The following is a 25,499-nucleotide window of genomic DNA, read 5'->3' on the forward strand; positions in this document are numbered from 1 at the left end:
GTGATGATCTATTTTATATAGTTATTCTGTGTATTCTTGCACCTGTTCTTAATATCTTGTGTTTCTGTTAGGTCCATACCATTTCTGTCCTTTATTGTACCCATTGCATGAAATGTTCCCTTGGTATCTCTAGTCTTTCCTATTCTGTCGTTTTCTACTATTTCTTTGCACTGATCACTGAGGAAGGCTTTCTTATCTCTCCTTGCTATTCTTTGGAACTCTGCATTCATATGGGTATATCTTCCCTTTTCTCCTTTGCCTTTCACTTGTCTTCTTTTCTCAGCTATTTGTAAGACCTCCTCAGACAACCATTTTGCCTTTTTGCATTTCTTTTTCTTGGGTATGGTCTTGATCCCTGCCTCCTGTACAATTTCACGAACCTCTATCCACAGTTCTACAGGCACTCTGTGTATCAGATCTAATCCTTTGAATCTATTTCTCACTTTCACTGTATAATTGTAAGGGATTTGATTTAGGTCATACCTGAATGGTCTAGTGATTTTCCCTACTTTCTCCAATTTAAGTCTGATTTTGTCAATAAGTTCATGATCTGAGCCACAGTCATCTCCCAGTCTTGTTCTTTGCTGACTCTATAGAGCTTGTCCATCTTTGGCTGCAAAGAATATAATTAATCTGATTTCTTTATTGACCATCTGGTGATGTCCATGTGTAGAGTCTTCTCTTGTGTTGTTGGAAGAGGGTGTTTGCTATGACCAGTGCGTTCTCTTGACAAAACTCTATTAGCCTTTGTCCTGCTCCATTCTGTACTCCAAGGGCAATCTTGCCTGTTACTTCAGGTATTTCTTGACTTCCTACTTTTACATTCCAGTGCCCTATAATGAAAAGGATATCTTTTTGGGGGGTTAGTTATAGAAGATCTTGTAGGTCTTCATAGAACCATTCAACCTCAACTCCTTCAGCATTACTGGTCAGAGCATAGATTTGGATTACTGTGATATTGAATGGTTTGCCTTGGAAATGAACAGAGATCATTCTGTCATTTTGAGATTGCATCCAAGTACTGCATTTTGGACTCTTTTGTTGACTATGATGGCTACTCCATTTCTTCTAAGGGATTCTTCCACACAATAGTAGGTATAATGGTCATCTGAGCTAAATTCACCCATTCCAGTCCATTTTAGTTCGCTGATTCCTAAAATGTCGACATTCACTCTTACCATCTCCTGTTTGACCACTTCTAATTTGCCTTGATTCATGGACCTAACATTCCAGGTTCCTATGCAATATTGCTCTTTACAGCATCAGACTTTGCTTCTATCACCAGTCACATCCACAACTGGGTGTTGTTTTTGCTTTGGCTCCATCTCTTCATTCTTTCTGGAGTTATTTCTCCACTGATCTCCAGTAGCATATTGGGTACCTACTGACCTGGGGAGTTCATCTTTCAGTGTCCTATCTTTTGGGCCTTTCATACTCTTCATGGGGTTCTCAGGGCACGAATACTGAAGTGGCTTACCATTCCCTTCTCCAGTGGACCACGTTTTGTCAGAACTCTCCAACATGACCCATCCGTCTTGGATGGCCCTACATGGCATGGCTCATAGTTTCATTGAATTAGACAAGGCTGTGGTCCATGTGATCAGATTGATCTTGGTTTTCTGTGAGATTAAGCAAATAGGAAGGATTAAAAAGTCCCATGGTAGGGACAGAACAGTGTAAGACAGGAGCAACAGGGGTCCTGCTCCTTATGGAAATAGAACACAGCCTTTCTGTCATGTCTCATAGTTCAAATCTCCTCATTTAGGAACATTTTATGTATTGCCAGAGAGTTTAATTTTCTGAGTTCTTTAATCATTTTCCCCCCTTCCTCTCTGATTCTTTTTATAAAAAAAGTTTTGGCAAATTTATGTTGCTCATTATGGTAAATGTTGAGGTTTTGCTGGAGCTACACATTCCTACATCTTTTACTGTGATTCCATTTTGCAGTGGATTCTACAGACATTTAGAGTTGCACACTCAGTGTCTTCCATTCTTAGATGATCAGGTGAACCCTGCAGAATTCAAGGTGGAATGTAGGATATTCCAAGTTCTTTCTAACTTTAAGATCCTTTGGTTTCAGCATTGTTACTGTGTTCAGTTCTTCAATGAGAGTTTGAAAAAGTAGTATCTTAGTCATATGTTTGATAATGTACAACCTCATGCAATTTAAAATATTAAATGTTTGCTCCATAAAATGTTGAATGGTGTTATATATATTTTTTAACATGCCCCTTGTTTATTTGGTTGGCTAATTAGTTAAGACAAACATATTTTTCACACCTATAGTTGGAAAGGTATTTTCCAAAGATGACCAAATATTAGATTGAAAGTGAAAGCGAAGTCACTCAGTCGTGTCCGACTCTTTGCGACCTCATGGGCAGTAGCCTGCTCCAGGCTCCTCCGTCCATGGGATTTTCTAGGCAAGAGTACTGGAGTGGGTGGCCATTTCCTTCTCCAGGGAATCTTCCCAATGCAGGGATCGAACCCAGGTCTCCTGCATTGTAGACAGACGCTTTACCATCTGAGCCACCGGGGAAGTCCTAAGGGTGTTTATAAAAAGTACAGATAACATGGATTCTCTCTGTACTAAAGACTTGGAACTTGTAGGAGAGGTGTCTGAATTGAAATCTAAGAAGCAACCCAGATTAACAATGTGGTCATGGATCTTAGTTAATACTGACTCTAAGACCTACATTATGGCTATAACTGCATGAATTTCAAAATCTATAAAGAGATAATAAAAGATTAATGATGCTTGGGAAAAATTTATCATGTTTTTCATTCTTGGTCCCACAAGTCAGTTGAGAGGTAAGTGGGTGCTCCTGACATGGGAGGTAATATGGCCTTTATTGACTTAGTACTTGCTATATTAGGTCTCAGTCAGATGTTTCTCCATTTGTCTCCATCTTCAGCCACAAGAAGCAGGCTTTAGCTATGTGAGAAAGGATTATTCATACCTCGAGTATAATTCATACCTCAAGAGAAATGTAGATTGACTGTTGAATGACAACTAGAAATCTATATATACAAATGACAACTAGAAATCTATATATATACTGCTGCTGCTAAGTCACTTCAGTCGTGGCCAACTCTGTGTGACCCCATAGATGGCAGCCCACCAGGCTCCCCCGTCCCTGGGATTCTCTAGGCAAGAACACTGGAGTGGGTTGCCATTTCCTTCTCCAATGCATGAAAGTGAAAAGTAAAAGTGAAGTCGCTCAGTCGTGTCTGACTCTTAGCGACCCCATGGACTGCAGCCTACCAGGCTCCTCTGTCCATAGGATTTTCCAGGCAAGAGTACTGGAGTGGGGTGCTATTGCCTTCTCTGATACATATACTAGTATAGTATAATATGCTATACTAGGCATTTTGGTCTTCTTTCTTCTCAATGGATACTTTTAAATTTCAGAGTAATTACTGTGGGAGCTATTAGATCATTTAAATCTATAATATCCCTCTTAAGGAAAGTATACATTAGAATATTACTTTGTAGAGCAACATTAGAAAAGTTTTTTCAGCCAGTTGCATCACTTTTTCTTTGTAGAAGACTTTGTGAAAAAATTATTTAGGAAACATGTATGTTTCATTTATGTATTTTTTAAATTCCATATATATAAAGTTATGTCAGATGTGAGAAATAAGATAATAAGCAAAAGCACAGATGATTATTATGTAGATATTTAAATATATTGATTAAAGTTATTATAGCTGTGAAAAGAAGAGAAACAAAAAGCAAAGGGGAAAAGGAAAGATATAAGCATCTAAATGCAGAGTTCCAAAGAATAGCAAGGAGAGATAAGAAAGCCTTCCTCAGTGATCAGTGCAAAGAAATAGAGGAAAAACAGAATGGGAAAGACTAGAGATTTCTTGAAGAGAATTAGATATACCAAGGGAACATTTCATGCAAAGATGGGCTCGATAAAGGACAGAAATGGTATGGACCTAATAGAAGCAGAAGATATTAAGAAGAGGTGGCAAGAATACACAGAAGAACTGTACAAAAAAGATCTTCACAATGCAGATAATCACAATGGTGTGATCACTGACCTAGAGCCAGACATCCTGGAATGTGAAGTCAAGTGGGCCTTAGAAAGCATCACTACGAACAAAGCTAGTGGAGGTGATGGAATTCCAGTTGAGCTCTTTCAAATACTGACAGATGATGCTGTGAAAGTGCTGCACTCAATATGCCAGCAAATTTGGAAAACTCAGCAGTGGCCACAGGACTGGAAAAGGTCAGTTTTCATTGCAATCCCAAAGAAAGGCAATGCCAAAGAATGCTCAAACTACCACACAATTACACTCATCTCACACGCTAATAAAGAAATGCTCAAAATTCTCCAAGCCAGGCTTCAGCAATACATGAACCATGAACTTCCACATGTTCAAGCTGGTTTTAGAGAAGGCAGAGGAACCAGAGATCAAATTGCCAACATCCGCTGGATCATGGAAAAAGGAAGAGAGTTCCAGAAAAACATTATTTCTGCTTTATTGACTACGCCAAAATCTTTGACTGTGTGGATCACAGTAAACTGTGGGAAATTCTGAAAGAGATGGGAATACCAGACCATCTGACCTCCCTCTTGAGAAACCTGTATGCAGGTCAGGAAGCAACAGTTAGAACTGGACATGGAACAACAGACTGGTTCCAAATAGGAAAAGGAGTACGTCAAGGCTGTATATTGTCACCCTGTTTATTTAACTTCTATTCAGAGTACATCATGAGAAACACTGGGCTGGAAGAAGCACTAGCTGGAATCAAGATTGCCGGGAGAAATAGCAATAACCTCAGATATGCAAATGACACCACCCATATGGCAGAAAGTGAAGAGGAACCAAAGAGCCTCTTGATGAAAATGAAAGAGGAATGTGAAAAAGTTGGCTTAAAGCTCAACATTCAGAAAACTAAGATCATCGCATCTGGTCCCATCACTTCATGGCAAATAGATGGGAAAACAGTGGAAACAGTGTCAGACTTTATTTTTTTGGTCTCCAAAATCACTGCAGATGGTGATTGAAGTATTGAAATTAAAAGATGCTTACTCCTTGGAAAGAAAGTTATGACCAACCTAGATAGCATATTAAAAAGCAGAGACATTACTTTGTCCACAAAGGTCTGTCTAGTCAAGGCTATAGTTTTTCCAGTCGTCATGTATGGATATGAGAGTTGGACTGTGAAGAAAGCTGAGCACTGAAGAATTGATGCTTTTGAACTGTGGTGTTGGAGAAGACTCTTGAGAGTCCCTTGGACTGCAAGGAGATCCAACCAATTCATTCTAAAGGAGATCAGTCCTGGATATGCATTGGAAGGAGTGATGCTAAAGCTGAAACTCCAATACTTTGGCCCCCTCATGCAAAGAGTTGACTCATTGGAAAAGACCCTGTTGCTGGGAGGGATTGGAGGCAGGAGGAGAAGGGGATGACAGATGATGAAATGGCTGGATCACATCACCAATTTGATGGATATGAGTTTGAGTGAACTCTGGGAGTTGGTGATGGACAGGGAGGCCTGACGTGCTGTGATTCATGGGGTCACGAAGAGTCGGACACTACTGAGCGACTGAACTGAACTGAAGGAATGGAAATGCATCTTTTTTGTGTGACTGTTCTCAAAAGTTCTGTGAAGCAGTTTTCCACATTTATCCAATTTAGGTCTTTGAAAAATCATGTTATGTGCATATCAGCTCTATATTTTGCACATAATGAAAATGAGATAGAGGAAAAAAATCCCATGGATGGAGGAGCCTAGTAGGCTGCAGTCCATGGGGTTGCTAAGAGTAGGACACGACTGAGCGACTTCACTTCCACTTTTCACTTTCATGCATTGGAGAAGGAAATGGCAACCCACTCCAGTGTTCTTGCCTGGAGAATCCCAGGGATGGGGAGCCTGATGGGCTTCCGTCTATGGGGTCGCACAGAGTCGGACACGACTGAAGTGACTTAGCAGTATATTTTAAACCTAATATTTTGAAAATGAAAGAGAGTTTGAATACAAAACTTGAAATTTTATCCTTTTTAATAACCAGTTCTTGTTGCTTTTATATACCCTAAATTAATCATTTTTAGACATGATGGAATAGTTAAAATACTTATATGCATGCATACATGTTAAGTCACTTTAATCATGTCCGACTCTTTGTGGCCCTGTGGATTGTAGCCCACCAGGCACTCTATTAATGGGATTCTCTAAGCAAGAATACTGGAGTGGGTTGCCATGTCCTTCTACAGAAGAAAAAGTATACATATATGTGTGTGTGTGTGTGTGTGTGTGTGTGTGTATGTGTGTGTGTATATATATATATGTGTGTGTGTGTATATATATGTATATAGAGAGAGACACAGGGACAGAGAAAGAGAAAGATAAGCAACCATCACCACAATTCAACGTTAGAGTGTTTACATCACTCCCACAAAATTCTCTCATCCTTTGGAGGTCATGCCTTCTTACTACCCCCAAACCAAGGCAACTACTCATCTACATTGTATTTCTCTTTTTTGCCTTTTCTAGACATTTTATGTAAAGAGAATGAAACAATATGTGGTTTTATTTATGCTTCTTTCACTTAGCATATTTTTGTGGTTCATTCACACTATAGCAGATACATCAGTAGTTCATTACTTTTTAATGTTTAATGGTCTTCCATTTTGTATTCGTATACCATGCTTTGTTTTGTTAACATGTTTATGGACTCTGGAATTGTTACCATTTTGGGGTTATTAAGAAAAGCGGTGCTGTGACCATTACTGTACAAGTCTTTTTCTTCTTGGTTAAACACCTAATAGTGGAATGAATACCTCCTGTGGTAGTTATCTTGCACTTTTCAAGAACTTAACCCTGTATTTTTCACAGTGGTTGTATTTTCTTACAGTTCCACCAGGAATGAATGAGGATCCATTTCCTCCACACCCTCACCAACAATCGTTATTAAATATCTCTTTTTTCTTTTCTAGTTTCGCTGAGGTATAATTTACATACAGCACTGTGATCTGACTTACATATATCATGAAATATTTACAATAAGTTTACTTAACATCCCTCATCCTATAGAATTCAAAATTAGAGAAACAAAAAAAAGTTTTTCCTTCTGATGAAAACTTCTATAGAATTTACTCTCTGAAAATTTTTCACATCTATGTGTTAATAATATTTAACATGTTGTTCATTACAACCATGGTACAATTATTTACCTTATAATTGGAAGTTTTACCTTTCAACTATGCTCATGCACCCACCTCTCCCTGGTAACTGCAAATCTGATCTCTCTTTCTACGACTTTGTTTTTGAAATATAAATGACTACAACAAACAGTATGTTGGTTCCTGGTGAAACCATAGTGATTGAATATTTCTATATATTTTAAAATGATAACCATGATAAATTTAGCTGTTACCTGTCACCATACAAAGATATTGCATGATTATTGACTATATTCTCCACAGTGTACATTTCATACCTGTGATCGTTTTATTTTGTAACTGATAGTTTATACCTCTTAAGCTCCCTCACCTTATTTCTCTTCAGCCCCTAGCCCACTCCCCTCTGACAACTGACAACTACCTATTTGTTCTCTGTACCTGTGACTCTCTTTCTCTTTATATTGTGTTTATTATCATTTGTTTTTGCTTCTCAGATTCCCCATATGTGAAATAATATAGTATTTCTCTGTCTGTCTGATTTATTTCAATTAGCATAATACCCTCTTAGTTTATCCATGTTGCCACAAAAGGCAAGATTTCATTCTTTGATTTTGCTAAGCAATATTTCATTATGTATGTGTGTATATTTTGTATGTAAATATTTTTATCAATATCACATCTTCTTTATCATTCATCTGTTGATTGGGCACTTAAATTCTTTCTGTATATTGGTTACTGTAAATAATGTTTAGTGAACATAGGAGTGAATATATCTTTTTGACTTAGTGGATTTTTTCTTTGATAAATACCCAGATGTAGAATTCATGGATCATATGTTAGTTCTATTTTTAATTTTGAGGAATCTCCATAAAGTTTTCCATTGAGCCTTTACCAATTTACATTCTCAGCAACAGTGCATGAGGGTCCTCATTTGTGCACATCCTTGCTAACATTCGTTATTTGTTGTCTTTTTGATAGTAGCCATTTTGACGGATGAGAAGTAGTTTATTATTGTGGTTTTGATTTGTATTTACCTGATGAATAGCAATGCGAAGCATCTTTTCGCATGCCTATTAACCATCTGTATGTCTTCTTTGGAAACATGTCTCTTCAGATCCTCTGCCCCTTTTTTTTTGTTCATATTGAGTTCTATGATTTCTTTGTGTATTTTGGACTTTAATCCCTTGTCATGTGTTTTCCCACATTCAGTACACATCCTTTGAGATGTGTTAATAGTTTCCTTCATTCTCCAAAAGCTTTTTAGTTTGATACAGTCCCATTTGGGTTTTTTTTTAATTGTGTTTTCCTTGCCTGAGAGACATATTTTAAAAAAATGCTGACACTGATGTCACAGAGTGTACTGTCTTTTAGTTTTCTTCTGAAAGGTTTATGGTTTCAGGCCTTACATGTAAGTCTATTACATGTAAAAAAATCTATTTTGAATTTATTTTTGTGCCTGGTGTATGAGAACAGTTCCTTATGTGTATAGGTGTCCACCTTTCCTAACATTTATTGAAAAAGCTGTCTTTTCTGCATTGTATATTCTTGCCTCTTTTATTGCAGATTAATTTGCCCATGTAAGTGTAGGTTCATTTCTGGGCATTTATTGTGCTCCACTAATCTACATGTCAGTTTTTGTGTCAGAACCATACTATTTTAATCATGATGGCTTTGTAGTATAGTTTGAAATCATAGCGTGTGATACCTCCAAGCCTGTTCCTTTTTCTCAAGACTGTTTTTTTATTAGAGGTCTTTTGTGTTTCCATACAAAATCTAGGATTATTCTAGTTCTGTGAAAAAATGCCATTGGTATTTTGATATAACATTAATTCTTCCAATCCATGAGCATGGTTAATCTTTCTGTCATGGGAAATCTTTCCATCTGTTTTTGTAATGTTCAACTTTTTTCATCCAGTGCCTTATATTTTCTGAGTACATGTCTTTTTATTCTTGGGTATTTTATTGCTTTTAATGAAAAGTTTTTTTAGTTTCTTAATGATATTCATTTCTTAATTTCCTTTTCTGATAGTTCATTGCTAGTATATAGAAATTTATTGATTTCTGTATATTAATTTTGTATCCTACACCATTTGCTGAATTCATTGATGAGCTCTAGTAGTTTTTTTGGTGGCATCTTTGAAGTATTCTATGTGTAATATCCTGTCATCTACAGTTAGTGACACTTTTACTTCTTCTTTCCAATTTTGACTCCTATTATTTATTTTCTGATGGCTGGGGCTAGACTTCCAATAATATGTGGAATAAAAGTGGCAGTGTTACTGAATTACAAGTCTGTGTGCCCAACACACAGTGAGGTCAATCAATACTAAAACATTAGATTTACAACAGAGAAAGGTTTACTACAGGTTCATACATGGAGATGGGTGGCTCATGCCCTAAGAACCCCAAAACGATTGAAAGCTTTCAGCAAGCCCCTTTAAAGGCAAAAGGTGAGGGAGGGGTGTGGTTAGTTGTTGCAAACTTCTTGGTGTCAGATCCTTTGTTCTTGAGGTCAGGTCATAGACAGTTAATGATATTCCTGTAAAACTATCAAATGAATGTTATTCTCTGTCCTGACAAGAAAGGGCAAGGTACTAAGGCGCAACTTTCTCCCTCAGAGGTCCCAGTCCTGGCTAAGAGGAGGCAGATCTCAGTTGGCAGCTCCTTCAGAGCCAGGTTCCTACATCCTGCTCAGCTGTGATCCCTGAGGGAGCCAGGGACCCAACCCAACTGGCCCTCAGTCTCCTCAGGCTGTCCAAATCGGGGAGACCAGGTCTTACAGACGCAACCCAGGCAGATGACTACTGCTGTGAGGTCGCAGAGATGGGGATGGAGGAGAGGCTCACCACTGCCTCAAGGCCTGGGCCAAGGCTAGTAGAGGGCCTTACTAAGGCCTCTGGAGCCTGCAGGATGTAGTCCCCAGTCTGTTCCCTGGGTCCTCAGCTCATCCACTGGATCAAGGCTGGGTAAGTTAGTGGGCCTCTAGGAGAAGCCCTGAATCTGCCTCTTATCTCATTCTCCACCTGACTACCACACCACTCACCCCTGGCTGAATCACTTCCCTAATGGTCCCTCATTGGCAGTTACTACTGGGTAGGGCCCACCACAGCTGAGTAGGATAACTAATGGTCACTCATTGACAGTTGGTTGCTTGTGGTTAGGACCCACTGAGGCAGTGACCAATGGCTGGGCAAGATCCATTGCCTAGTAACAGCATATGGAATAATGAGGCACACCAATGGCTGCCTGCTAAGGGCTATGTTCATCCTGCTCTGTTACAACAAGAGTGGGTATCTTTGACTTTTCCCTCATCTTAGAGAAAATGCTTTTTACTTTTGATCATTGAGTATAGTATTAGCTGTGGACTTGTCATAGTGGGCCTTAGGAAGCATCACTACGAACAAAGCTAGTAGAGGTGATGGAATTCCAGTTGAGCTACTTCAAATCCTAAAAGATGATGCTGTGAAAGAGCTGCACTCAATATGCCAGCAAATTTGGAAAACTCAGCAGTGGCCACAGGAATGGAAAATGTCAGTTTTCATTCCAATCCCTAAGAAGGCAATGCCAAAGAATGCTCAAGCTACCACACAATTGCACTCATCTCACATGCTAGTAAAGTAATGCTCAAAATTCTCCAAGCCAGGCTTCAGCAATACGTGAACCATGAACTTCCAGATGTTCAAGCTGGTTTTAGAAAAGGCGGAGGAACCAGAGATCAAATTGACAACATCCACTGGATCATCAAAAAATCAAGAGAGTTCCAGAAAAACATCTATTTCTGCTTTATTGACTACACCAAAGCCTTTGACTATGTGGATCTGAAAGATATGGGAATACCAGAGCACCTGACCTCCCTCTTGAGAAACCTGTATGCAGGTCAGGAAGCAACAGTTAGAACTGGACATGGAACAACAGACTGGTTCCAAATAGGAAAAGAAGTACGTCAAGGCTGTATATTGTCACCCTGCTTATTTAACTTCTATGCAGAGTACATCATGAGAAACGCTGGGCTGGAGGAAGCATTAGCTGGAATCAAGATTGCCAGGAGAAATATCAATAACCTCAGATATGCATATGACACCACCCTTATGGCAGAAAGTGAAGAAGAACTAAAGAGCCTCTTGATGAAAGTGAAAGAGGAGAGTGAAAAAGTTGGCTTAAAGCTCAACATTCAGAAAATGAAGATCATGGCATCCGGTCCCATCACTTCATGGGAAATAGATGGGGAAACAGTGGAAACAGTGTCAGACTTTATTTTTCTGGGCTCCAAAATCACTGCAGATGATGATTGCAGCCATGAAATTAAAAGACACTTACCCCTTGGAAGGAAAGTTATGACCAACCTAGATAGAATATTAAAAAGCAGAGACATTACTTTTTCAACAAAGGTCCGTCTAGTCAAGGCTATGGTTTTTCCAGTAGTCATGTATGTATGTGAGAGTTGGACTCTAAAGAAAGCTGAGTGCTGAAGAATTAATGCTTTTGAACTGTGGTGTTGGAGAAGACTCTTGAGAGTCTCTTGGACTGCAAGGAGATCCAACCAGTCCATTCTGAAGGAGATCAGCCCTGGGATTTCTTTGGAAGGAATGATGCTAAAGCTGAAACTCCAGTACTTTGGCCACCTGATGCGAAGAGCTGACTCATTGGAAAAGACCCTGATGTTGGGAAAGATTGAGGGCAGGAGGAGAAGGGGACAACAGAGGATGAGATGGTTGGATGGTATCACCAACTCGATGGACATGGGTTGGTGATGGACAGGGAGGCCTGGCGTGCTGCGATTCATGGTGTCGCAAAGAGTGGGATACAACTGAGCGGCTGAACTGAACTGAACTGTCATACATTGATTTTATTATGTTGATTGTGTTCCCTGTATAGTCACTTTTGAGAGTTTTTTTTTTTAATCATAAATGAATGTTGAATGTTGTCAAAAGCTTTTTCTTCATTTATTGATAAAATCATTTATCACTTTTGTTCCTTGATTTCTTACTGTAGTGTATCATACTGATTGATTTGTGGAAATTGAATATATAGTTCATGGAATTCTCCAGGCCAGAATACTGGAGTGGGTAACCTTTCCCTTCTCCAGGGAATCTTCCCAATCCAGGGATCAAACCCAGGTCTCCCACATTGCAGACAGATTCTTTACCAGCTGAGCCATCAGGGAAGCCAAAGAATACTGGAGTGGGTAGCATATCCCTTCTCCAGTGGCTCTTCCCAGACCAGGAATCAAACTGGGGTCTCCTGCATTGTAGGCGGATTCTTTGCCAACTAAGCTACCAGAGAGGCCCTAGTGTATCACATTGATTGATTTGTAGAAATTGCATCATCCTTGTATCCCTGGGATGAATCTCACTTGATCATGTTGTATGATCCTTTTAACATACTGCTGAATTATGTACACTAATATTTGCTGGGGACTGTTTCATCTATGTTCATTAGTGCTTTGCCAAGCTTTACTTTATTGTACTTTGCAGATACTGTGTTTTTTTGATAATTGAAGGTTTGTTGCAGCCCTGTTTTGTCAGTTGATGGTTAGCATTTTTTAGCAATAAAGTATTTTTAAATTAAGGTATGTACATTGTTTTTAAGACGTAATGCTACCGTATACTTTATAGGTTACATGTATATGTGTGTGCTAAATCCCTTCAGTTGTGTCCAACTCTTTAACTGTTGCCTGCCAGGCTCTGTAAACATAACTTTTACATGCATTGGGAAGCCAGTAAATTTGTGTTACTTACTTCATTGCAATATTTACTTCATGCAATAGTCTGGAACCAAATTCTGCCATATCTCCAAAGTAGTCTATTTTGTCATATTCAATAAACCTGGAATATATATATATATATATATATATATATATATATATATATATTTCTTCTAGCAGGAATGGGGGGATCTTATGACCATGTAAACAGACTAAACTATCTTGTATTCAGTGAACATCTAACAGGATCTCTTAAGCACCATAAACTTTGGTATATTAGAGAAGAAGCACATATTTCAGCATTCTCCAGCTAGAGTTAATTCTAAATATACAAAACAGACAGGTATCCAAAGTTCACGCATCACCATTTCACATAAGCTGATACATTTCTGTGTGTTATATATAACATGATTTCACCAAAGATCTCCAAATTTCTCATTTTTCAGATCATAGATGTGAATTGTGTTAATTAGAGAGGAATAATTAATTTCTTCACATACTCTGGACTTAAATAAATAGGAAGTTAAACCATGTTTGTAGATGAAAATTCTTAAAAATAAAGAAGTGGAAATTATTACTTCATTAACTTAATTAGTAAACAAATTTAATTTATTCCCAAATGGAGAAATTTTGTTCCTAAACAAAATCTTCCAAATATGAACATTTTATACTTGTATATATGTTTAAATGTGTATGTGAAAACATAAATACTTCAGATGGCACTCATTTAATGAGGTACAGAGAAACAGGCATGCTTGTAGTCTGTCTTTTCCATAGAAAGATGATGTAAGAGTTTTGAAGAGAAAATTGGTCTTATCTTTAAAATTTAATCTGCACAGATTATTTGACTCAACAATGCAACTACTAAAATATAGAATTAGGTGAATGAACATGTGGTGACCTGCACAACTTACAAGATTGCTGGCAAAAGTGTTTAACAAGAATAACTTAAAAGGAATTTGTATTTGTATATGGTTATGTGAAGATATACTATTGATTTACAAATTAAAAACTAGTTACAAGGAAGTATCTTGATTTTATTTTTGTCTCTATTCTTATCTATCATCAATCATATTTAAGGCCAGCATCTTCAAATTTCTCTTAGTTCCATCTTCATTTTGACCTTATTAGTGAGTCTGCATCAAATTTCCTTCAGTCTCCCTTTTTTAAGAATACTTGTGATGACATTTAGGGCTCACTTAGATAACTTATGTTTATATATATGTGTGTGTGTATATATGTGTATATTTATATACTATGTGTATATAGATGTCTCTGTATCTAATGATAATGCTATTACATATATGTTTTATTATATATATATATATGTTAGTATATTTGTAAATATATAGATGTATATAGAACTATATATACATTTATGAATATATCCATATATACACATGCATATATTTATGTGTGATTTTAGTATGCTGCTGCTGCTGCTAAGTCGCTTGAGTTGTGTCCGACTCTGTGCGACCCCATAGACGGCAGCCCGCCAGGCTCTCCCGTCCCTGGGATTCTCCAGGCAAGAACACTGGAGTGGGTTGCCATTTCCTTCTCCAGTGCATGAAAGTGAAAAGTGAAAGTGAAGTCGCTCAGTCGTGTCCGACTCTTCGCGACCCCGTGGACTGCAGCCCACCAGGCTCCTCCATCCATGGGATTTTCCAGGCAATAGTACTGGAGTGGGGTGCCACCTGTACCTTTATGCATATAAATACACTTATGTATGTAAGCATTTTCAGAAAAGATATGCATCAAATAACCCACATATCTAACACTCCTTTAGTGGATAATTTAGAAAACTTGTGACCTGTTCTGTTTCACAGGCAGTGTCTCCAGCTCTTAATCTCCAATAACAAATGGACATAGAGAAAAAAAGCCAGTACAAGGCCTTTACATTCACTTCAACTCTAAACTTGTTTAATTTCTCCTCTAATGTCATGTGCCAGGATTATCTGCATAGACGTGTCTGATGGTATCTCTGTAATATTTCAAAAATCTAGTGGAAGCATTGTCATAACTTCACTATAATAAAGGAAAAAAATTTGTACTTATCAGATTTTTGTACTTAGAAGATTTTGTTCAAAACCCATTAAGTGGGTTTTGAATAGTGGTATTCAAAGGTTCTTTTCTAAGTCTTAGCTTTCTTCAGTGAAAAAAAGTCAGGTTAGAGTAGGGTAACAAATGTAAGCCTAACACAACTTCAAGTTCATCCTGTTTTAATATTTTATCACTAATATTTATGACAAATCTTTGAGACAGAAATTATTATTCTCACATTTAAAATTAGCAAATAGTAAATTATAAAGTCTGAGTATTATCTCGAGGTTGCTGAGTGGTAGACGGCATTTGAATTCTGGACTTTCAGGCTGTGAAGCAGATTTCATAGTTTATACTACATCTTTTCCTACTACTTCAAACTCGGTGTGGTTTCCTACTTGACTAAAGATTGTAAACTATATTCATCATATAGTTTAGGGTGTTGTCCCTTGTGATCTCAATTGTATTCTCACGCCTTCTTGCTCTCCTTGGTATTCACATGCTGTCCTCCAGCTCAACTTCCCAAAGCTGGCTACTCTGGCTGTCACCTGGGAGCTTTTTGAACATTCCTGGTCGTGAATTTGTACTATAATCCTACAAGATGTTCTCATTGGGGAAAATTGATTAAAGGAACACAGTACCTCTCTATGTTAGTGCTTACGGCTTTATGAAAATTTCCATTTAACTACAAAAAAAAAAAAAAGTATAATGAAAATCAAATCTCCAATTGGGTCTAATGGGCTTCTAGTGTCCTTCAAAATACTAAGGGTGTAGGTATGTATCTAATTATAGCTCCCGAAACTCATTCTTCTCTTTGTGGTTTGATGAGCCTTTGTTTTCAACTCAGGAGCTTGGAAAGCTCTCCCATCTCTTCTATACCTTAGGGTTTCAAAGCATTGTTGTCACCTTCTCCCTTCCTCATACATGTTCATCCGATTAAAATTGCCCCAAACTCCTGCTGAGAGATGATCTGTGTGAGATCTTTACGAGGAAGAACACAAAAAACCTCAGGGTCTTGTCTGCTCAGGGTCATCTGTGTCCCTGCACCGGGCTCCTCACCTACAGTCCATTAAAGGAGACTCCTCAGCTGGGGGAAGTTGAGAGGAGATCCTACGGGCGCAGTCCCTGGAGCTACAGCCCTCACACTCTGCCACCTTCTCTGTGTCAGGTAGGTGAGGTGGGGATGCTCTGGAGGCAGCCCTGGCGTGTCACGCTGGAGAAGACTGCTCCAGGTCAGTCCTTTCTGAAACAACTATTTATTTTCTGAGGAAAAACTAAACGTCCAAAGTGCATATTTCTTTAAATGTAGCTAGGCTCCTTGTGGGCTGAGCCAAGGGTTTGGAGAGTGAACTTCTCTTTCTTAAAGTGGGCAAAGAGGACCTGTCCTAGTGTTTCTCTCAAGCCTCTGCGAGGCCTTCTGTTCACCTGTATGTCCTGTGGATTGCCGCAAGATTCCCACCATAAATACAAATCTAGGAGAGTGGGTCAGTTCCTTTAGAAGTAAGAAACTTTCATTCGGAAATGGGCAATTTGTTCCTGTGCCGGTGTGTTATGAGCATTCCTATGCATTTCTTCTACAGACTTGATAAAATGTCTTTCTTCTCATCATGGATCAAAGCTATTTTAATCATTGGCTTGGCATTTCCTCTTTATTGTGGTGAGTAAATTTTTCAATCCTAGATGAAGCCGTTCACACATCATAGAAAATGCAGGAAACAACTACCATCATTTAGGAAGGGAGGCGCTTGATGTCCTGGGTGTGTAATACTTAAACTGGCAAAATGAAACAGGATATGTTACAAATATCTTTTCACAAATTGCGTCAGTTGATTGGTTTCTCATTTTCCTCCTTAGAAAGGTAGAGACAGAAAGGGTGGTTAGAATGAACAGTAGAATTTAGATGTTTGTTCATTTAGGACTAAAGATATTTATCTAATTTTCCCCATTTTTGGAGGTTGGATTTCATGGTTGCTAAATGCAGAGTGTGGGAAGTAATACTGTCCTCTAGGTCTGGTATTCCTCAACAATCCTATTCATTGCTTGCCAGCTCTGAGTGCACTAAAGTCAAAATTTGTGTTAGGAGAGAACTGATTGATCCGTCTGCTGACCACTTATCTTTCATAAAGCACAAGGTGACCCATGAATTTCAGAGTAGAGTAGCTGTGAGGTATTAAAGTGATTCATGATACTCGAGCTGAGTTTGAAGAAATTAAGTAGTAGGTAACTTATTCATATTAAGTGACTTCATACAAGCATATTAAGTTGCACTAAGCAAGGTGTTTTTTCTCTGACTAGAATATCTTATTTTATAAAAATGAGGAAAAAATGTATCTCCATAGGAAGTTTTGGTGATTATTAAACCATACTTAAAGTTATTTTTTCACAGAGAGGTGAATTTAGAATTCTGTTTCCAGGTTCGGAGTTATTTTGTGAAATTATTATTCTGATACTGCCACAGTAGCCTCTCCTCATTTCTTGCTGTGTTTGTGTAGGTGATGTGTGTAGCTGTGGGTATATCCTATCAAAGAATGTTTTTCCCTCTTCATCATCTTGTTTTTAATCTTCCTTTTGTATGTTGATTGCAGAAACTTCTTTTGCATCTTCAAGAAAAATGCGTGAAATGCGTGAAGCTGTAAGTTTATATTGATTAATGTGGGAATTGAAAAAGGTAAACTTTTCATTATTTAGTTTAAAAGGTAATTTTACAAAAAAAAAATACCACATAATAATTCTTCAGAAAGTAAGATAAAGTGTCCTTATTACACTAAGTTCAAGAAATAGAATCTTGCCAGCCAGTCAAACCATCTGTCATTTCAGACAAGGTAAAAATATCCCTTACTCAAAATTTTATTATTGGGCATAAACTTTGTTATATACCATCATCTGAAAGCAGTTAAGTGGTGTTTAAAGTAGAGTTGTTTACCCTAGAAAAGAGAAAGGCTAAAATTAAAGTAGCTAAAAAAAATTTCCATTTATAGGAGGAATATAAAATAATAATTTTCATAAAACCTCAGAGTGAAATATTATACAGAGGTGAAGAAAATCAACTACATTTCTGAGCAACTAAACAGATGAATATATTTAAACATGCCTAAAAGTCAGGTCATATAGCAGTAAGTAAGTGAATGAGCATTCCTATGTTCCAATAAGAATTTAGGTATTATATATTAAAAAAAAAAAAAAGCAGGTTATGTCAGTATACACACACTTCTATTTATTTATGTAAATTACCAACACTGCCATTACTAACCAAATTATATATATATATATATATATATGGTTAAGTACACATTTATAAACACTAATATATATGAAAGAATACATATACAGTAGTAATCTGGGAGTATCAGATTATCTAATAGTGAAACTATTGAGAAAAACAGGAGGATTATAACAAATTCACTTTTTTATAGTTGGGATAGTTGCATTCCAGTGTTGTGTTGGCTTCTACTGTACAGCATTTTTTATATGTGAGTAACTTGTGTCTATTTTTAAACTTCAATATAGACTATATTTCATTTTGATATATACCATGATGTATTAAGAACAAAGAACATTTTATTCAAGAAATTCGTTACCTGAAAAATATTATGTTGTCTGTTTATGTTTAACAGCCAGAGTGTAGTATATATATTCGTCAATTACATTTTTGTAGCAGAGAAATGGATCCAGTCTGTGCAACAAATGGCAAAACGTACTCCAATAAATGTGTTTTCTGCAGTGAAAAAATGTAAGAACAAAAAACTCACTATTGCCTCTTCAAAAACAATGAAGACAAAATCAGAAAATAATAGGAACATCCATGTTTCTGATAGCCAAGGCACAGTAAACATGGAAAATAACTGTTCTTTCCTGTAAAAGCCACAGAAACACACTGGTATCTTTGCCTGAAGTCTCATTCATAAAAATAGTTTTTATTTGACCTTGAAGTATATTCCTGCTGGATGTTTCCTACATGTATAAACCAACTACATTTACTTGATTTAATTGCTTGACTTAATACTGGCAGTCTGATGGCCAGTATAATGTAATTCTTAACTCCAGAGGTTGAATAATAACCTCTATGATGTAGCTCCAAGCTACAGGGAGCATAACTGAGCAAGAAACTCTACTGCCTTTAGAACTTTAAATCCATTACAATTTATGTCAGAAAGGAACTCCTCTGATGGTTCACTTTGTCCCCTGAACTCCATGACAAGACTCCAAACTTTCCTCAGAGAACAGGGCAATCTAGGACACTTCAACCTAACCTCCCTTCCTGCCTCCTTCCCTCTGCAGGTGTTCCCAGTCTAAAGGTTCAGCCAGCCATCCTACTTCCTGCCTCAGTTTCTCTCACTGGTGTTTCTACTCACTGAATCCCCAGATGGGCTTCTACTTTTAGAGAACCAGGAATACAATCTCTAATCCTCTTCCTGAGGTCTGGGTGGGTTCCAAGGCTGAGTCAGGAGGGAACATGTAGGAAGAGTCAAGTAGCCCCAGGGGGTCAGGAGGACCTGTGCAGAGTAGGGGCCTGGAAGGGGCCCTGCTGCTTATGGAGCGCAGCCCTCCTAGCTCTGTCACAGTCAGAGTCTCCTCATGGAGAAGCACTTAGTGCAGTAGTCAGGCAATTTTAAATACTTTTTAAAATAATTTTTCTTTCTCTTTCTTTCTTTACAGAGAAGATGGAAGATTTGATTTTAGTCATTGGGGTCGTTGCTGACTCTGCCTCAGCCACAAATTCCTATGGCTTTTATTGTAATCCTGTTTTTCTATGGATTCTACAACCAATTAGTCTTCTAAAACAGGGCTTTAAATTCCTAGATGACCAGACTAAGCCTTCAGTAATACACAAGACAGAATGTAGATTGTTGGAGAATTTTTCCAACTCTAAGAACCCACCAATGAAAAAGATTCCTTTTTTCTTTCTTCAATTAAACATTGACAATTGAAAACCTACCTTAATTGTGTGTTCGATAATAGAAAACCTAATACGGTTTGTAATCATGAATATTTCAGTCAAAAAAATGTTAAGTAATATTATCTTTATTAAAATACCCTTTCTGTTTTTGGTTGATTAGTGGGTTCAGTCAGTCAGTCAGTTCAGTCGCTCAGTCGTGTCTGACTCTTTGCGACCCCCTGAATCACAGCACGCCAGGCCTCCCTGTCCATCACCAACTCCCGGAGTTCACCCAGACTCACGTCCATCGAGTCAGTGATGCCATCCAGCCATCTCATCCTCTGTCGTCCCTTTCTCCTCCTGCCCCCAATCCCTCCCAGCATTAGAGTCTTTTCCAATGAATCAACTCTTTGCATGAGGTGGCCAAAGTACTGGAGTTTCAGCTTCAGCATCATTCCTTCCAAAGAAATCCCAGGGCTGATCTCCTTCAGAATGGACTGGTTGGATCTCCTTGCAGTCCAAGGGACTCTCAAGAGTCTTCTCCAACACCACAGTTCAAAAGCATCAATTCTTCAGCGCTCAGCCTTCTTCACAGTCCAACTCTCACATCCGTACATGACCACAGGAAAAACCATAGCCTGGACTAGACGGACCTTTGTTGGCAAAGTAATGTCTCTGCTTTTGGTTAGTGTGTTAAAACACCTGAATACTTTTGGTAACTATAATTAAAGAAATAATCTCAAAGGTGAATAATCCATCACTTGGAAGTTTATTAAAAGTGCAAACAGTTGGGCTTCTCTTTATTCTAAAAGGTCAAAACCTCAAGAAGAGGAATATGGGAACTTGAATTCTAACAAATATTACATGTCAATCTTCTGATCATAAATGCTAGCCAAGTGGTTCAGTAGCAGACCAGCCAAATTTGCCTTTATTGATTTAGAATATTCATTTGCGCTCCATGTCTGATGCTTCTCTATTTATCTCCCAACCAGCAAAAAATGGCTTTATTTGAGTGGTCAGTTTTCATTTAAAGCTTGGTCCAGACAGAATTGTAGACTGACTACTAGAAAGCAAGTTTCAAGCTGCTACATATGTGATATCAGACCTGCTCGGCTTTTCAGTAAACATTTTTACCTCTAAAAGATAATCTATATGGGAGTTACTTATTCATTTACATTTTTTAATAGTAATTCCTAATGAAAGTATCCATTAAAATACATAAATTTAGAGTCACATTATTAAAATGCATTCAACCACTTCAGTGGTCCTTTTCATTGTAAAAGACATGTATAAGAAATATTAGTCAGTGAATTGCTGGTAAATTTATGTGTGTATTCTTTTCCATTATAAAAAATGTTAAAAATTAATTGAAGAACACTTGATTTACAGTATCATAAAACTTAACATGTCCCATTTAAAAACAAACTTTGTTTTTTAAGTATGTATTCACAATGTTGTGCAACCATCACCACTATCTTCTTACAGAACATCATCTCACCCATTCCAAGAAAAAACCAAACAGATAAACCCAGGTACTTCCCAAGACCCCACCTATAATTCTTGGCAACCACTAAACTGCTTCTGGTCTCTCTGCCTCTTCGGGACATTTCACATCAATGGAATCATATAACATGTGAGATTTTCTTATAAATGGAATATATAGGTCTATATCTACAGTAATTCTTTGTTTTACTGCATTTTGCTTTATTGCACTTCATGGACACTACACTTTTTACTGATTGAAGGTATGTGGCAACCTCATATAAAGCAAGTGTATCAGTGCCATTCTTCCAACAGCATTTGCTCCCTTTGAGTCCCTGTGTCACTTTTTGGTAGTTCTTGTAATGGTTCACACTTTTTCATTATTGTTATATTTGCTATAGTGATTTGTGATAAGTAATCTTTGATATTTACTACCATGACTCATTAAGAATCATTTGATGGTCAGCATTTCTTTTGCAATAAAGCATTTTAAAATCAAGGGACGTGTACATGGTTGCTTTAGACATAGTGCTATTGCATGCTTAATAGACTGCAGTATATTGTAGCATTGCTTTTCTGTGCACTGGGAAAGCAAAAAATTCATGTGACTCACTATTGAAATATTTACTTAATTGGTGGTCTGGAACCAAACCCACAAAATCTCCAAGGTATGCCTATATATCAGTATATATGGAAGGTATCTTGTTTCTAGTTTCTTTTACTTAGCAAAATGTTTTCAAGGTTCATCCATGTTGTAGCTTGCTATCATACTTCTTTGCTTTTTATGACAAAATAATAATCCATCTTATAGATAGAACACATTTTCTTTATCCATTTATCAGTGGACTGAATATCCTTGATGTGTATAATGACACTGTAGCTATTAACAGTCCTGTACAGGTTTTTGTGTGACCATATATTTTCATGTCTGTGGATATATACCTAGGAGTAGAATTTCATATATACTGAAAGACAAGTACAATTTGCCATTAAAAAGCCATGCTCATTTTATTGGTAAAAATTTTCACATTTTTACTGAAATTTTGTGATTTCATTTTTGTGATCTACATGGTGGATTTTCTTTGTTTAAATTCTCCAATATTAATTCTTAGTGAAATTGTTTAATGGAGTATACAGTTTTGGAGTCACATTGTTTAAAAAAAAAAAACATTCAGTTTGTTTCATAACCTTTTCCCAACATAGGTTGTGTAGAAAATAACTCTTCAAAGAGTAAATCAAAATCAAAGTGAGGTACTACCTCACACCCATTAGAAAGTCTGCTATTAAAAAAGCAGAAAAAAACCCCAGATGTTGGCAAAGATGCAGAAAAATTGGAATTCTTGTGCACTGTTGGAAGAGTGTAAAATGGTGCAGCTACTATAGAAAACAGTTTGGCAATTCCTTTAAAATTTAAAAATAGAATTACTGTATAATCCAGTAATTCTACTCCTGGACATATACTCAAAAGACTTGAAACCAAGATCTTGAAGAAATATTTCTGTGCCAATATTCCTAACAGCAGAGTAGCCAAGAAATGGAAGTAACACCTATGACCATCATCAAATAAACAGATAAGTAAAATACAGTATATACATACAATAGGATATTATTCAGCATTGAAAGAAAAAATTCTGACATATTGTAACAAAAGGCAAATACTCTATAATTCCACTTATATGAAGTACTACTAGAGTAGTAGCAAAGCCATAGACACATAAAGTAGAATGGTGGTTTCCTGGGCTCAGGGGGAGGGAGAAGGGTAATTGGGTAGTTGTTTAACGTGTAGAGAATTTTAGTTCTGTGAGATGGAAAGAATTTTAAAGATTGATTGTTCAACAGTGTCAATATATTTAATGCTAATAAACTGTATGCTTAGAAATTGTTAAGACAATAAAATTTATATGTATTTTACCACAATTAAAATTCCGAAAGTTATTCCGTTAACCCTGATGTATTCATATATGTATTCTTTTTATTTTTATTAAAAATATTGTATAAAAACCTATTATGTATCAAGCCCTAAGTAATATTATAGGGAAAAGCTGTTAAGCAAAAATAGATATAATACTATTTTCTCAGAACTTTCAGTATACTATTTAAAATTATTGTCCACTAAGAGTGGAAACCATTTCTTATTGAGTCACTATTGTCTACCAAAGCTCTATGAAGCAGCTTCCCATATGTAATCTAACTTAGTTCTTAAAAGAATCTTATATTTTACTCAATAATGAAAATAAAAAACTTGGGATTTGATAATAGTTAAAACTTGAAACTTTGGTAATAAAAGGCACTTTTAATATGCAACTTGTATTTTATTACTTTTAAACATGTTTATTTTTATATTTATATACTAAAAACATAGTCATTTTTAGGTATAATGCAATGATTATTGTAAATATACCTAGATATATAACCATCACAACAATTTAAGAACATTTACAGCATCCAGTGACTTCAGTCTGAGCCACGGATGGTAAAGCGTATGCCTACAATGCGGGAGACCAGGGTTCGATCCCTGGGTCGGCAAGATCCCCTGGAGAAGGAAATGGCAACCCACTCCAGTAGTCTTGCCTGGAAAATCCCATGGACGGAGAAGCGTGGTAGGCTACAGTCCATGGGGTTGCAAAGAGTCGGACACGACTGAGCCACTTCACTTTCCTTTCCTTTCAGATCATCCAGTATAATCTTTCTTATATTTTAGATGTCACTCCCACTTCCAACCCTCAGCACCAGGCAACCACCAATCTCCATCTTATTTGATTGCTTTGCCTTTTCTGGAAGTTTTATATAAATACAATGAAACACTATGTTGTCCCTTGTGTCTACTCCTTTGACTTCTTTTACTTTGTATAATGTATTTACAAAGATGCCCTATCCAACAAAATCATTCAATTGAATAATTAGGTTGAACAAGTGAAGCATGTTTTGTAGTAACAAGAAATACAGTGACCTCTCTTTGCTATGGAATGATGTCACTTGCTTGTTTCAATAATTTTCAGACTGGCATGGAAGTGAAACCCATCAGGTTGAAGACCAACTGGAATATAGTTGATCCTGCTGACAGAGGTACTATCCTGTGGGCAGCCATTGTCATTCATTGGGATTTGTCCCTGGTGAGAGCATGGAAACTCATGGTTAGGCATTTGAGGTTCTGGAAGATCCCCTGGAGAAGAGAAAGGCAATGCACTCCAGTATTTTTTTCCTGGAGAATCCCATGGACAGAGGAGCCTGGTGGGCTATTACAGTTTTTGGGGTCTTAAAGAGTCGAACACGACTGAGCAACTAAGCACATACAAGGCTCAGATATCAAGGCAGGACTTAATATGATTTTTTTTAATGACATCTTTTTTGTTTATAGATTTTTTTTAAAGTTTATTTATTTATTTGGTTGTACTGGGTCTTTGTTGCTTGGCGCAGGCCTTCGGGCAAGCTACGGCATGGGCTTCTTTGCTGTGGTGCGTGGGCTTCTCATTGCAGTGGCTTCTCTTCCTGCGGAGCACAGTTTTCAGTAGTTGTAGCACATGGGCTCAGTAGCTGTGGCGCATGGGCTTTGTGGAATCTTCCTGGGCCAGGGATCGAACCCGTGTCTCCTGCATAGGCAGGTGGATTCTCATCCACTGTTCCACCAGGAAAGTCCAATATGGTATCTTAATTTAGGCTTTATACCAGATATAAATATATAAAAAATCATTTGAAGTAAGAGAAAGGTAGAAAACTGATAATCCTGAATATTAGGATGTTTATCTAGATCTTATTCTGTCGTACCTGTCATTCAGGCAAGTTCTTCTCTGTGGCTTTCATTTAACCTTGCTTATACAATAAGACATTGGATTAAAGCAGGGATTAGTTGTCTGCAAGCATTTTTGATATTATACCCTCACAGGTAAAATGTTTTATAATATATATTTAATTATATATGTCATTACTATAATGTATTTTTTAAAATTATATTAAAGTATAGTTGATTTACACTGTTATATTTCTACTGTACAGAAAGTGACTCAGTTATACATATATATTTATTCTTTTTCATATTCTTACATACATTGACAGGAATGTCTTTTGATCAGTATAGAACATAACCAAAAACAGAAATTAAAAAGAATGTAAAAATTCATATTGGAACATCTCCAGGCATCCAACTTTAGAAACCACACAACATGATCAGTGTTTAAAAAAAAAATGTACAGTGAATTTGTACTAAGGAAGCTTCAGTCTCTCACTTGCCATCCCTGTACACACATACTCAGATCATCTCTG

The 25,499-nt window shown here is 37.2% G+C and overlaps 1 long non-coding RNA gene across 1 annotated transcript; it reads left to right on the forward strand.

The window, feature by feature from the left end:
- The first annotated feature begins 15,716 nt into the window (after positions 1–15,716).
- LOC113895193 lies at positions 15,717–19,814 on the forward strand. The gene is made up of 3 exons (XR_003511789.1): positions 15,717–17,513; positions 18,496–18,611; positions 19,538–19,814. It is a non-coding gene; the product is annotated as an uncharacterized LOC113895193 (long non-coding RNA).
- The last annotated feature ends 5,685 nt before the right edge of the window (positions 19,815–25,499 follow it).

Source organism: Bos indicus x Bos taurus, chromosome 7 (genome assembly GCF_003369695.1).
Source record: "Bos indicus x Bos taurus breed Angus x Brahman F1 hybrid chromosome 7, Bos_hybrid_MaternalHap_v2.0, whole genome shotgun sequence".
Lineage (NCBI taxonomy): Eukaryota > Metazoa > Chordata > Mammalia > Artiodactyla > Bovidae > Bos > Bos indicus x Bos taurus.